The sequence below is a fragment of the Epinephelus fuscoguttatus genome, linkage group LG7 (assembly GCF_011397635.1).
Source record: "Epinephelus fuscoguttatus linkage group LG7, E.fuscoguttatus.final_Chr_v1".
In the NCBI taxonomy this organism is placed as follows: Eukaryota; Metazoa; Chordata; class Actinopteri; order Perciformes; family Serranidae; genus Epinephelus; species Epinephelus fuscoguttatus.
The window spans coordinates 10,897,988-10,912,489 of NC_064758.1; positions in this window are offsets into that span (position 1 = coordinate 10,897,988).

Sequence of the window (14,502 nt, forward strand, 5' to 3'; positions counted from 1 at the left end):
AGAGCGGGAGGCTCTGAACTATCACTTTACTGTGTGGGGACTTACTTATATGGGCATGCCCAGGCATGCCGGCCAGAGTTGGGTATAATGCCTTACAAAGTAACACGTCAGAGTACTTTGATTACTTTTTGTAGTAACGAGTAACCTAACACGTTAGTTTGCTGTTTGAGTAATCAAATACTTGAGTACATTTTCAAACAAGATATCAGTTACTTCCGTTACTTTTAGAACGCTGGTTCTTCAGCTCTGAAACAGCAACGGCTGTCGTTTGGTTCTAATAACGGAGATAACATTAAACCTATCAGTCCGAAAAAAGCCACGGAGCCTGTGGCTCGCTACGTGGTCGGAGAAATGCTGCCATTGTCTACGGTGGAGTCTAAGTAGACGCTACACGCTTGTACTCACCAATTATCCCCGGTCATCGTTCATGGCATGTGTGATGTCATCGGGTTATTCTTGTCCTATTTTTATTTTATTATTATTTGTGTCTGTTCATGTGCCAGCCGACATGTTGTTGTAGTCACCTAAAAGCGTCAGCAGATGGCAGGAGCTACATTTGAAGCGCCATAAGTAAACTATCAAGCTACTGTATCTTCCACAGGAAGTTCTGACAAATGTTTCAGAATAAAAGCCTATTTAGAAAATGGAGGGATTCTCTCAGCCGAGGTTATGAGGGGCTTTTAATTTGAAACAAGTGTTGAGTTTGAAATATCGGTGCAATATGTTAACTTTACAAAGACAACGGAGCGGATAAAAAGTAAATATATAAACAAACAGAGAGATTAATAAATAACGGACCGTCTATAATGTAGTTTGTTTCAAATGAAGCTGGGAGCCTCTGCAGTTGTGGTGAGTAAAAGCCCCGCCGCTATTTGTTAATGTTATTACTTTATGTCCGACCGTGAGGATGTACCATTGTTTGCTAGCTTGATGCTAATGACAGTACTCGGCGGGTTGACAAAGTGCCTCTGCTGTTTCACACCGTCATTTCCCCCTTTTACTCTGTGTGGTAACATCCCTAGAGGAAATAATAAAAATGCTGGGGTGTTGTTGTCATACAGTTGTCTGCAGCAGCAGATCGTTCTGTGTTTCTACTGGTCAAAGTGACGGCTGTGATGGGAGAATTGGATCTCTGTGAAGGGCAAGTGGTCCATAACTTTAATTTTGAAGACAAAAAAATGTAGGCTTAGCACCCTGTGGTCCATTGCCCAATAGGAAATGTAGAATACTCAAAAATACTTTAAAAGTGCTTGAGTTACTTTTCTCAGTGAGTAACGTTGGAAGTACTTTTAAAGTTACTTTACTCAGAGAGTAACGCAGTAAAGTAACTGGTTACTTTTTAAAAAAGTAACGCAGTAACATACTTTGATTACTTTTAAAGTAACCCTTACCCAACACTGATGCCAGCAGCGCTCGGCAGCCCTTCTGAAGTCCTCAGGAGTGTGACCAATCACAGTGGAGTGGGCTCGGCTCGGCTGTTTGTGTGTAAGAGCATTTTAATATCGTAATTTCTTCATGTGGAGCCAACTTTAGATACTTTGTATACTATTGGGTAGATTAGTAGTATGATACTGCATCATAAACAGAACTTACACATTTATATGTTTGTATTAAAACATCAGTGGTATGTATATATGTCAAATAAATGTAGTGGAGTAAAAAGCATAATTGCGCAATGGTAGAGTTATTCAAAGCTTTGAATGGGCTGATTAGGTTCTGGAGGTGTGGTTACAATAATTGCACAGGATTTGCGTGGCCTGTGGTGGTGGGGCCCAATATGACTTTTCATGGGGCCCAAAATCCCTGGCAGCACCCCTGCTACCTGACTACAGAGCAGCTTTTTTTCTCAGACCGTGGGACTCCTCAACTCCACAACATCCTCTCCACACCACCATAAATAAATAAATAAATTACTTTTCCCATAAAACTCAGTTCTCATTCAGTACATTGCATCTGTTCATCAACTTCTAACAACTTTCAGTACTAGCTACCTTGAACCATGGGTCCTGCTATTATGAAGTGTGCTCAGTAGATAAACTGAAGATAAAAAGAAAGCATTGAAGAATCAAGGTAGCAGAGTGAGTTTACTTACAATATGGAAACAGGAGCCATTCTGCAGGAACCATCTTTTAGCTTCAAGAAATATCATACAAATCATTGATTGAGTGAAATAGGTTATTTCTCTATGTAGCCATTCATAGGAACTAGCTTACATCCAACTGAAACATGACTCCCTGTTGTCTACAAAGTGACAAAATCCACCATCCACAGCACAGCCACACAGGTGTTTTCAGTTACTCTGATTAGTCCTCTGCTCAGGCTGAAGGTATCAGTTGTCCCGCCTTAACAAGTACAATAGCAGAGTGAGAGATGTCAATCAAACATGATCTGTACGCGCCCACAGTCCTGGGAGAAGGGCCAAAACAACTGTGTGGTGCATGATGTTGTGTTCATATTTATTTGTTAGCTTGTTTAACAAGCACCACCACAGCAGTCTTCACAATCACAAAGCTAAAGACAAACATCAGACACTAAATGAATTAAATTATTCCAAAACAAAATTCCAATTAACTCTCCTGAATTTACATAACCTCAATATAAAACCAAGACGATGTAATGCACAGATGTATGGCGTCTAGCTGAAGTTAATTTGCAGCTACCATCTTTGGTTGGGCTTTTAAATTCAAGTTACAGCAACTCAACAAACAAACAGATTTAACAGATTCATAACAAAATCAGCAGAACAGATAAAACAGATTGTGTGCATGTGTTTAAAAGTTCTGCGCCTTGAAACTCCACAAAATGAAAAGCTATTTTAAAAAGAGATGTTACCAACCCTTGGACTCTTATGAAAAGAAAGCTATTTTACTTTAACCTTTCTCCATTCAGGAAAACTTCACCAAGAGTCAAGCTCTTCGTTGCAGGACCAGTCTTTTTTACAGTTCTACAAATTCACACTGTCACTCAGCTGCCCTGTACACTTGGGGTTTATGGCCTTGATGGTGCTGCTTTTTCACTTTGTGTATCCAGACTTAACCTGCCAGTTCAGGGATCAACCTTTTAGTCACAACCCTAGTAGACTCACAAGTCAGTCTTTAGAGGCTTTGCTTAACTAAAGACTGATGACTTTCTCCCTGATTTTGTGTTTAGATGGGCGGATACAATTTCAGAGTTTAAAAAACTCCCTATGTTGCAGAACCAATAGTAAATCTGCAGGGCGGTCCTTCGGTGGCTTGCTGAACTCTTGTGCTTGTAAACATAGTCCCACTAGAAACACGTGTAGCGGTATAAAATGGCTCAGCTGCGCTCGCAGAAAACGCCATCAAAGTTAGTGGATATTTGTCGCGTTTGAGGTGACACATTCTCACCAACTAAAAGAAACAACAAACATAATCTTTTACAAGGCCATGACTCATCCGTCCGGCCGGACTATAGAGGGAATCGCCTTGTTGTTTACAAATTTTTCCGGGTAGAAAACCAGCAGAGCTTTTAGCTATATATAGCCTATATATCACATTTTTCATATCACTGTATCACCATTTGGACTAATCCGATGTTTGTAAAGTCTATAAACACAATGATTGAACAAACATTACTATTTCTGTGTGCACGTTTAGCTGGGCTAACCGTTAGCTGTTAGCCCTGTTAGTTGTTAGCAGTGTCTGTAATAGGTAATAACTCATTAAACGGTCCATGAAAAAAATATCTTTTCCAGCGGATATCTTAGTTACAACATGATTGAGCTAGCAAAGCAGTTTTGTGTTGCTATGTGTGGTATTTATTCAGTTTTGGGAAATCACAATGTCTAGAAAGCATCAGTGGCTGCAGCTGACAGGGACAGCTAACACTAGCAGCATAGCTAACATCAGGACGTCATCTGTTAAAAGCCTCCCGTTGTCGGATACGACATGAAACTACTCCAGTTAGCTCAATCATGTTGTAACTAAGACATCCACTGGAAAAAAAATATTTTCTTCACGGATGAGCACACGTTTGATAAAACGGAGTTAAATCTCTCGGCATCTATTTTCAAGCTCTCTGTGTGTTAGTTTCCTTGTGGACGAGAAAAGGAGGAGCGCAGATTTCTGAGAAGGCGTGTCCTTTTCAAAAATGCAAGAGGCGTTGCTTTGTTGCCGGCTGTTTTCGCCGGTGTGTTAAACACACTTTAGAAAGGAGTGTCCCCAGACTATCAGAAGGCGGAGATCTCTGATTGTCTGGTGGTGAGACTACAACCCTAGTGCTCTAACCCTCAGATCACCACTGGCACTTTATTCACTTGGATGTGAAACAAAACATAAATACATGTAGATCAAATTTTTTAATCAAATGCTGCCTGGAAGAAAAAGTAAGGTACATTTTAACACACAATTAAAGCATCATTGGTGACCTCACATTGCAAAAAGGCTGCCCCCTCAGCCACCACCAATACTTTCCCAGCTTCTACAGTTAGAAATAACTATTCAGGAATTACCTGTCAGATGTCCCAGATCCTTCATTCATTCATTTATTTATTTTCCATAACCGCTTACCCTGTTAGGGGTCTCAGGGGGGCTGGAGCCTATCCCAGCTGACACTGGCCAGGAGGCGGGGTACACCCTGAACAGGTCAGCAGACTATCACAAGGCTAACACATAGCCCATTCATGCTCACATTCACATCTATGGCTAATTTAGAGTCACCAGTTAATCTAGACCGCAGGTTGGGAGCCGGAGTACCCAGAGAAGAACCACACTGACATGTTGTATTCAAACCCCCCGCCCCGAGTTGGAAACAGGAACCCTCTTGCTGTGAGGTGACAATGCTAACCACTGCACCACTGAAAAAAAAAGTTGCTGTTCCCAGTTCCCCATTAAAGGTTTTTTTGAGGGGGCAGTTTGTTCTTATCAGCTGTGAGGGTGTACAGGACAAAGGGTGTGAAATGTAATATACCACTCATTATTTGTTATTCTTTTCAAACGTAATATCACTTTACATATTACTCCCTGCCTTCAGTAATTCATGGCACAACTCATTATATTACTTTTTCGTTACACCCCATAAAATTTATAGTTACGTATCTCCCCAAAATATCAGGTGTGCACTTCTGTGTGAATGTCAGGGAAATCACCGCTAAGTGTAGCTAAGGCTAGATAGCGTGCAAATGATTTTTGCCAAGACGATGTGCCATATTGGATGAAAACGAGTGGATGTGCCCTTTTGTCCCCATGTCATGCAGTAGGTGCCCTTTTTTCTTTTTCGCCCCTGCCATTCAAACATTCTGAGTCCGTCACTGTTCCAGCCACTGAGGTAAGTGTTTCCATTTTCAAAACTAGCTAGCTGTGATATGCCTGCGCAGCGTGACAATTACGAAAATGAATCCGCTGATGTGATTGTTGTATTTCATGTCAATAGCGGGGTGATGACAAAAGCAACATTTTAACAAGTTGTTGTTAAAATTTAGTCAGTAATTAATTACACTACTTGTTACTGGAAAAAGTAATGTCATTACTGTACTAGTAATGCATTACTGCTCAACACTGATTGTATAAATAATAATTAAATGACGAGCTGGTATTATGGTGCGTTCCATTTGCACCGGGAAGTCAGAATTTCCAAAATTTCTGCTTAGGGATAGAAATTACCTATTTCTGATGTAAATGGAAACAAGCATTAGCTCATTTAGGCAATTCAACACAAACAGTAATGCAGCCATTATCAGGTTAGCATCACATGTGACAACCTCAAGAATGTTTTCTTGCAAAAACCAACTTATGTGGTGCAAAGAGCAGAATGTCCCTTGTTGTTTTAATTTAGCCTGCACCAAAATAAATCCTCAGCAATAAATATACAATACTAGAAATTTGCTTATTAATACAGTTAAATATAAGGGGCAGTTAGGCTCTGACGCTGATGCCACATGACAGGGATAGACACATTAAAGCCATTGAAGATTACAGGTTTAAAAATTAGGAGTGAAACATTTCTGACAATAGGGGCCTTAAGATTGCCTTCAACTTATCCTGGCCTCCATGATTAAAGAAATGACCCCAGTATCAACATGCTTGTCGAATCATTATTTGGTAAACAAGCTGTGGTCACTTATATCTGGGATCTTTCATGTCATCTTATTGCTTGAAGTAATGTGATCCTGTCTTGCTTCATCTGGCATGTTATGCGATGAAGGTGCTACAGGGACACCTTCTGTGAAACAGCAGTATTGTTCACATCCACACCTACACTGTTTGTATTTTTTGGATTAAATCTTTAAGAATCCCGAGGAAGGAGTGAGAAGAAATGAGTAGGTGTTTTTTTTACCATTTTAATGTGTGAGAAATGTTTACTATATTGTTGTGTATGCTGCTGTCTAAACAGTCAGGATGACTGCAGCGTATTAACAGTATGGTTTGATGTTGCACTGGACAGTAGCACTGGTCCTGAAATGACACAAGCTCACACAGGAGAGCAATGCATGCAATTCCAGCACTATATGCAATAACTTATTGTTTTAAAGGTATGAAAGTTGGGAGTAAAGTTCCGGTATTACATTTCAGATATTGAATTTTCAGCATTGTTGCTGTGAAAGCAGCTTTGGTAATCGATCAGCTTTGATAGTCTAATAGCAGCCTCCAAAACAGCAGTTCAGTGATGATATATCCAGGTTCAAGGATGACCAAAAAGGAGCTGAAAGGAAATGAGAACTCTGTATATCATCAAATATTGATTATTAAAACACAGAGTTTAGTTTTCTTGCATCTCTGGGCCACTTAGCCTTTTGAAAGTGAAGTGGGAGAGAGTAAAGATTTATAGCCAGTATATTTTTATTCATTACTGTGCACAGCCCCCAGAGGTATTCTTATTGTTCAATTGGCAAATAACCGGCTTTGAACTTTTATCCTTCTCCAGTCATTCAGAAAAATTGCCCATGGATCATCATACTTGGAAGCTGAGAGCCAGGACCATATTTAAAATCTGAGTTTATTTCCCCTTTAATCTTTGATGATTATAACTCACGCAGCAGCGCTCCAGCACTCCGGTGGTGATTATTCATTCACCGGCCCATTTCTCTCTTGGCTGAGGTTGCTCCCAGTCCAGTCATATTAATCAACCGCTGCTCTAATTGACTGATTAAGTCATGTCTCCAGAAGCCAAAATGGCTGACTGACTCATTAAACCATGACACATATTCTGGTTGCAAAATGGCTGACTGCAATCCAATTTCCCTGACTTTTATGGGCACTATCTTTTATGGGTACTATTTTTTTTCTTTCAAATGATGTTGAGCACATGAGAGAGCCAGACATCTTCTGTAGGACCTCGCATTCACACTTGTGTTTGCAAATCATGTAACATGATAAATTCTAAAGAAATAATTTTCATATTTTCATATGAATAATGTTTTGCTACTCAAAACTGTTGAAGCACACAGACCTTTGACTTACAGGTCTTTTTCAATGCATTCTTATCCTAGCTTGTCAAACACCGATGCTCTCAGGCTGTCAAATAATGATGCTATTTATTGCTTCTGGTGGCGTCTCTGTGAGACACACCCTTTACCCTGTGTGATACACAACTGTCTTCTGGTTGAAAATCATTGAAACATGTAGATAAAGTTGTCAAACAGACGCAGTTACATCTCTGTAACAATACTATTTAGTTAGCTTGAGATAAAAAGATGTTTTTGATTAAAATAAGTATGTAACGTGACATATATAAGTTAAAACAATAATGACCTTTGATTTCTCATGGGGTAAAATAATGTTTGACCCATCCACAGGAAGTCCTATCTGCCCACACCAACCATCAAATATTGCTGCAGATGGGTTTCCATGATGGGCTTTCCAAAGTGAAAGTCAACCGAAATGCCTCACTTAAGGCCACATGAGAACCTTTACTCAGCTCATTGGTTAGATGGATCTGGAATGAAAAACTAAACACAAGAAGAAGGTCCTATTTGCTCAGATATCAAGAAGACAAAATGCTTTGTTGGAAGTGCAGGCCAGACCTCAATCATTTTCAGAATGGTTACTGGCAACTGTCAATTTTGCTCATGCTCATCCCAGTATACAAAGCACACCTGGCTGTGCAAGCCGTTTAGCTCAAGCTGGAAGAGTATGCCTTGTAGTTTGGTCAGATCGAGGTCGGATCACGTTCCCACCACAAGCAAACAGCTCAATCTGTGACCACTTTCTCTCAAGGGTCTTGAGGTGATTGTTTTGGTCCGCACCCAAGTATGATTGCTGTGTTCAGATCTGCCCAAAGAAATCATACTGAGAAGGAAAACAAACAAATCTGATTCAACTACACCAAACCACACGGGTGTAAAAACCAGTGGTGCCCCAAATTTTTTTTCATAGAGGTGGCCTGATGGGGCCTCTGAAAGTCTTGGGTTGGCAACCCAAAACCAAAAGCCGAAACTGAATTTCAGGAATTCTGTTATGCTGTTGAAATGTACTGTATAGGCTAGTTGAAAACTGTGTCAAAATTAGAGTAAAGGAATCACATAATGATATACCTTGGTTTCTTATTTTACTATTCATATTATTAATTATCCAATGTGCATAGACTGATACCAGTACAGTTAACATTTTGAGTTCCACAACAGTCCTGTTTTAATGTTTAATGTTTAATCTGTATGTGTTAGGTGATTCAAATAAGCTAGTTATCCTTTTCTTTAAAAAGACAAACATACAGCTTTAATTTAAATGAGTATATGGATTGTAAGGAGCAAATCATTTTCTGTGAACAAGCCTTTTCAACTTTAGGGGAGCTTCGGGGGACCCATAGAACCAATTTTCATTCAGATATCTTGAGGTGAGAGTTCAGGGGACCCCTCTGAAAATGTCCATGCCAGTTGTTCTCTCACCAAAATGTAGCCTATCTTCGGAATGTTCTTTTAGCCCTCCCGACCAGCTATGCCAATGGTTGGTGCCAATGGATGCCCTAGGTTCAACACATTCTCACTCCGACTTTGTCACATATTGACCTTTTGGTCATGCACTTTCCACATCGACATATGACGTGCAAGGTACCCTGGGTGCATTGGTTGTTGACGTTCTGGGACACCATGTCAAGTTCTCTTCTTTTAAGATACACTTCCATTTTAGAGGAAATGTAACGTTTACATACAGTCTCTTTCAATATAAACGCACTATGTCGGTAAAACACAGCAAACTGACTTTTTGTTTTCCTTCAACAAAGAATGCACATGGTTGGGTTTAGGCAACAAAAGCAAGTGGTTAGGCATACGAAAAAAGAACAGGGTTTGGCTTTAGAATCTTACGGGATGCGAACACTGCTCTCTTGGGTGAAAGTCGGTGGTTGTTGGACCCATGCACCACCCTTCCTGCCTGCCCCACTCGAACTTTCGCTGCCCTAACTTTTGTACTTGCCCCGCCACATTTCCCCCTGACGCCACTGGCTGCCGTTAAACTATAATGGCAACCAGCAGTGTATCATGCCAATGTTAAAGGATGCCTTTTTGCGTTGCTTTCTAACCAGTAAGGCCAGGTTCATGGGTTGTCTAGTTTCACAAGATACCACTACCTTCACATCTGCTTAAAAAATGAGTGCACCAAAGCCTCTTCAAAATAGTAAAGTCAGCCTCCAACTATTTTTGCTGACCATTGTATCATTGGGGCCATAGCACCCCCTGGTCCCCCACTGGTGAAAACTCCCTTAGAGACTGAAACTCAAACTTCAACAGCAAATTAAGGGAAAAGGAGAAAAAAGGGAGAAAGGCACCTTGATGGAGCTTTGACAATGTAACTTCTCTCAGCAATTAAATCCTCTTGAAATCCTCTTAACCCCTAAATGCATACCTCGGGTCTTTACCTGTATTACACCCTGCCTTCAACTTTGTGGTATCCTTCAACCTAAATTTGTCTTTAACAATGTTCTGCTGTCAAAAGTTTTGTAAAGCATTAATTTTGTATTGTTTTTATCTAAAAAGTTCATCATTTTAGGTAATAAAACCATGTGATGTTGTAATGTCCAGTTTGGCTTTATGGTGGCATTGTTGTCTCACTGTTGCTATGACTAAATGGTGGTGTCAGGTATAATGCAGAGCAAGCATCCTCTTTGATATAGGAGTAACTCCGGAAATGAAGACATGGCTGAGGCTAATGATGACGATGAGTATGATGAAGTGTGATGAATTAGATCATTCTGAATCAGACCTGGAGCATGAGAATGATGATGCCAGCTCAGATAACATGAAGTGAATGAATGAAGCAGTCAAAGGGGAAGCTAGGATTCATGATGAAACCTTATATACTTGCAAATATGACTGGAGAGAAAAACTGATGCATTTATGTGTTTCAACATACTGGAAATAGTGACTGAAAATGGAGGGAAATCATGACGCCCATGTGCCGATGATGAACACTGGTTGACAAAGGTGAAATAAAGGCTATCATTGGAGTTCTGTCTCTATTGGGTGTAGCCTATATCCTGCACAGCATGAGTCCATAAGATCCCTGTGGTCTGACAGGCACAGTGGGGCCAGTCTTCAAAGTGGCATTCAGCATATACAGGTTTGAGCAAATTGTGGCATTCCTATCATTTGATGGCCAGGGTGCATGTCCGATCAGTTCAGAGGATGCTGTAGCTTTCAGCAATATATACGCCCAGGAACCCAGACAAATACAGGATGAAACAGTCTCTGATGTGTGATGTTGCGATGGCGTACACATTTCATGGTTTGTTATATGTGGCCTGTCACAGGATGATGTAAAGACATTAGTGCGGCAGGAATAAATGTCACCACTGACAACTGCTTTACAGAACTTGCAGCTGATTTGCTTCACACACACACACACACACACACACACACACACACACACACACACACAAAAAAAAACATCATACTGTTATAAATGGTGTGCAGAAATAAGCCTGATGTGCCACCAGTTTGGTGTGAACAGCTCTAGGGTCAAGTCTGTTTGGACTTTGCCAGAAGCGAGCGCTTGGTGTCTTATGTCCCACAGAAGGGAAAAGTGGTCATTCTGCTGCCCAGCATGCACGACAAGGAGGTTGATGAGAGACTGGGGAAGCCTTTAATGATTATTATAAGACAGAGGTCGCTGTGGACGGAGTAGACTGTCATCATAAAATGTCCATTTATCAGATTTAATCTGATTGTTGTAATAATGAATAAACAAATTGTGAATTACTGACACTTGAATAGTTTTGACATGTCATGTCATCCCCAAACAAGAAGTAATACAGTGCTTAATAGCACATACTGTACTCCAAACACTCAGTCACCAAGTCACAATTTTATTTTTCCTGCAGGCATCCGGCAACAGCCAGTCTATGATTCATTTCAGGGCCAGAACCATAATTCTAATACCTGACAGGATTATGTAGATACATATATTGTCAACATTTTATTTCATTTCACAACATTTTGTGGAACTCGCCATTTTCTGCTCACTGTGTGTAAAATATGAGGAAACTCAAAATGACCTATGCCTCTATGGCAAAATTAGCGATATGTTTTCATGAGTCTTGGTCCCAGAATTAGGATGAATTTGTCATATGGGTCCCAGGCTGAAAAATAAGGCCTGCATTAGAGAGAAAATGTGTTATCGGTGGGCTGCCAAGTGCCTGTGCAAGAACCTGCTGGGGCCAATTCATTTATATTAGGATGCCCCATAGGCAGCAATGGCAGGAGTTTGTCTACGAGAAAATGCAGTGACCGGGGACATCCATCTGCACTGAGCTAATGAGGCAGTGCTGGGTTAGTGAGTATTGGTCATATTGGAACACATTCACACACAGTCTTACTCATGCACTCACGAACACACACACTTACAGACAGGATACAGAAACAGGCCAAAATTACAGTGGCACTGAAGTGCAAAATATAACAGCAATCCAGAGGTTAAATTAATGGGCATGTCTTTGCACACGGCACAACACCTGCCCTTATATAGTGTTTAGGGGGCATTACCTATTCTAATAAGTTACTTACGATCACATAGGATTCATCATTCAGCAGACCTGGGTAAGAGCAGATTTGGGTGGTTAAGAACATTTGGTGCATCTGGAGTTGACTTTTTTTTCTCTTGACAGAAAATTAGGAGAAAATAAAATAAATTTAAGAGTATCTTCTGAATTATTGTCAGTTTTTCTGAAGCAGTATATTGCTTCCTGAAATGTCCCTTTGTTGTCTAAAACATTGTGTGTTCTGTATTGTTTATTGTTATTTTGTGGAATGTAGTGTTGTAAATATGTTCTGTGTAATGTGTAAACACACATTAACATTCTTGCTGATGCACACATGAACACACACGCACACACACTTACAAACAGGACATAGAAACAATCCAAGGAAAAATCCCACCACCAGATTACACATGAATAGATCGATGCAGACATTCATGCACATGTACAATAAATGGAGCTACACACAGGCGCTCTTACATACTCATACACAAACTCATGCAGCCACATTGCCCCTCAGCAGTAATGAAACCCGCACTGATCAATGGTGAAAGACAGACCAGTCAAGCAGCGATTCAGCCACTACAGCAAACAAATAGCCCTGGCTGACCAATGCACCTCCGGCAATTGTGGGCTACATCACAGAGCAGCATTAGCCAGCGTTGCTAATGAGCTATTACAGCGGTGACCTTCGGGACAAACTCATTACCAGGTGACAATAGACGGCAGACAGAAGCTAGATTCATTATCATAATTATCAGCGCCGCCTTTATTGCAGCTCGCTGGGGTTGCTAGTCGAGGTGCATGCTTGTGTGTGTGTGTGTGTGTGTGAGAGAATGAAAGCAAAAGACAGAGCGTTACAAGCACTTATAGACCATTACAATATTGTGAAAAATTATCTCCTCGCCTACGTGATAGCTCAGAATGTTTTGACTAGAATTGGCTCATATTTTATCGGCTGTAATGAGGAGGCCTGCACTTTCAAATAACATTTGGACTCCATCCATTTTGCCCTGTAGAATATTGAATGAATCTTTTGGGGGTTTTATTTTAACTATCACGAGTTGAGGCTCGTGCTCTAAATCTGGTGAATAGGCCCATTACAAATCCTGTCTCAGTTTGCTCACACGAGTTTGAGGATGGACGGCCACTTCAGGGCTTTGCAGCTGTTCCATCTGTTCGGTGGAATCCATCAAACGGCTATCTATCAATCTGCTCCCTCACTGCTCCCTCTCTTGTCGGCTTGCTGAGGGAAGTTTACAAACTTCTGTTTCTCAGGCTGCAAGACAGGGAGGAGTGGATTAGCCGCACTGGGCGCATCAAAAATGTAATATAATACTCACTTTCCACAGCAACGATGTGACTTGATGAATTACTCCCCTGGAAGGAAAAAATGATTGCTGTTCTGCTCATTGTGAAGCTGTTGGTTTGTTGTACCTGTACCCACATCAGGATCTCTTTCAGCTGCTGGGGAGGATCAAGAAACTGAAAAGCGTCAACTTTTAAGCCATTTCTCATGTTACTGACTAATCTGAGGAGAATAAATTAAGTGACAGATGGTTTTTGGACAGTTACATCTTCATCTGATATTCAGAGAGGGTGACACCAAAAGTTGTGACTCATCATCTTGTCGGTATTTAAAATGTTAAGGGAAATTAATGGAGATGTAGGAGGAACAAGAGAGGAAGAGAGGTGGAACAAAGGGAGGGGAGGGCAGAGAGAGGAGCAGACAGAAAGTGATTGATGCCAAAAATAGGTGGAGTCAAACAATTCTCACTAGCTGGACTTAGACTGGTTTTCACCTCAGGGTTGCACAGAAATCTGTCTTGTTCAGGGTTTTTTTTTTCTATTTTTCTTGGGTTTTTTTGCATGGTGCAGCGCTATAGGCTTAATAGTCTTTCTGCATCACTCAGCTAAGAATGCAAACTGAGCAACATGCTTATAGCACTTGTACACCATTCAGGATCTCACACACTGGCATTTTCTTTTTGTGACATGACATGAAAGCTGCTTGTGCTTAGACAAGACCTTAGACAGAAAAGAGTATCAATATTATAGTTCTGCCAAAGATTACCTCAGTGACAATGCTGTGTTTGTTTGCTATAAATGCCAATGACACAGGTAACATAACCTGGTAAAGAATATAAGGAGTCAGTTTGTCCAGTTTTTCATTCTGTTATTGCCAGATAGAAGTCCAGGCTAAAAAAACAAAACACCCAGCCCTGACTTGAAATGAAATCCAAATGACAATAAAACTACCTAAAAAAGAGAGAAGGATCCAAGGCTAAACCTGACTCCCAAACTCTAACACAAAAGACACAGAAGAAAAGACTACAAAATGCCCCATAAAGATAGGCGTTAAAGAGGCAACAGATAGGATTCAGGGGTTTTTTTTAGCTTGGCGCCACCTAGTGTCAGTGGTATTGCATTGCACTGTCGCAACAACCAAATTGACCGTGGGGATCAGAGATAATCAATAATATGACTCTACTAGACTCTTTAAATTAAATAAAATGTAGGCTGTAAAGCCACCAGTATACCTCTATGTATATGTAGAATGAGAAGGTGTGTGGACAC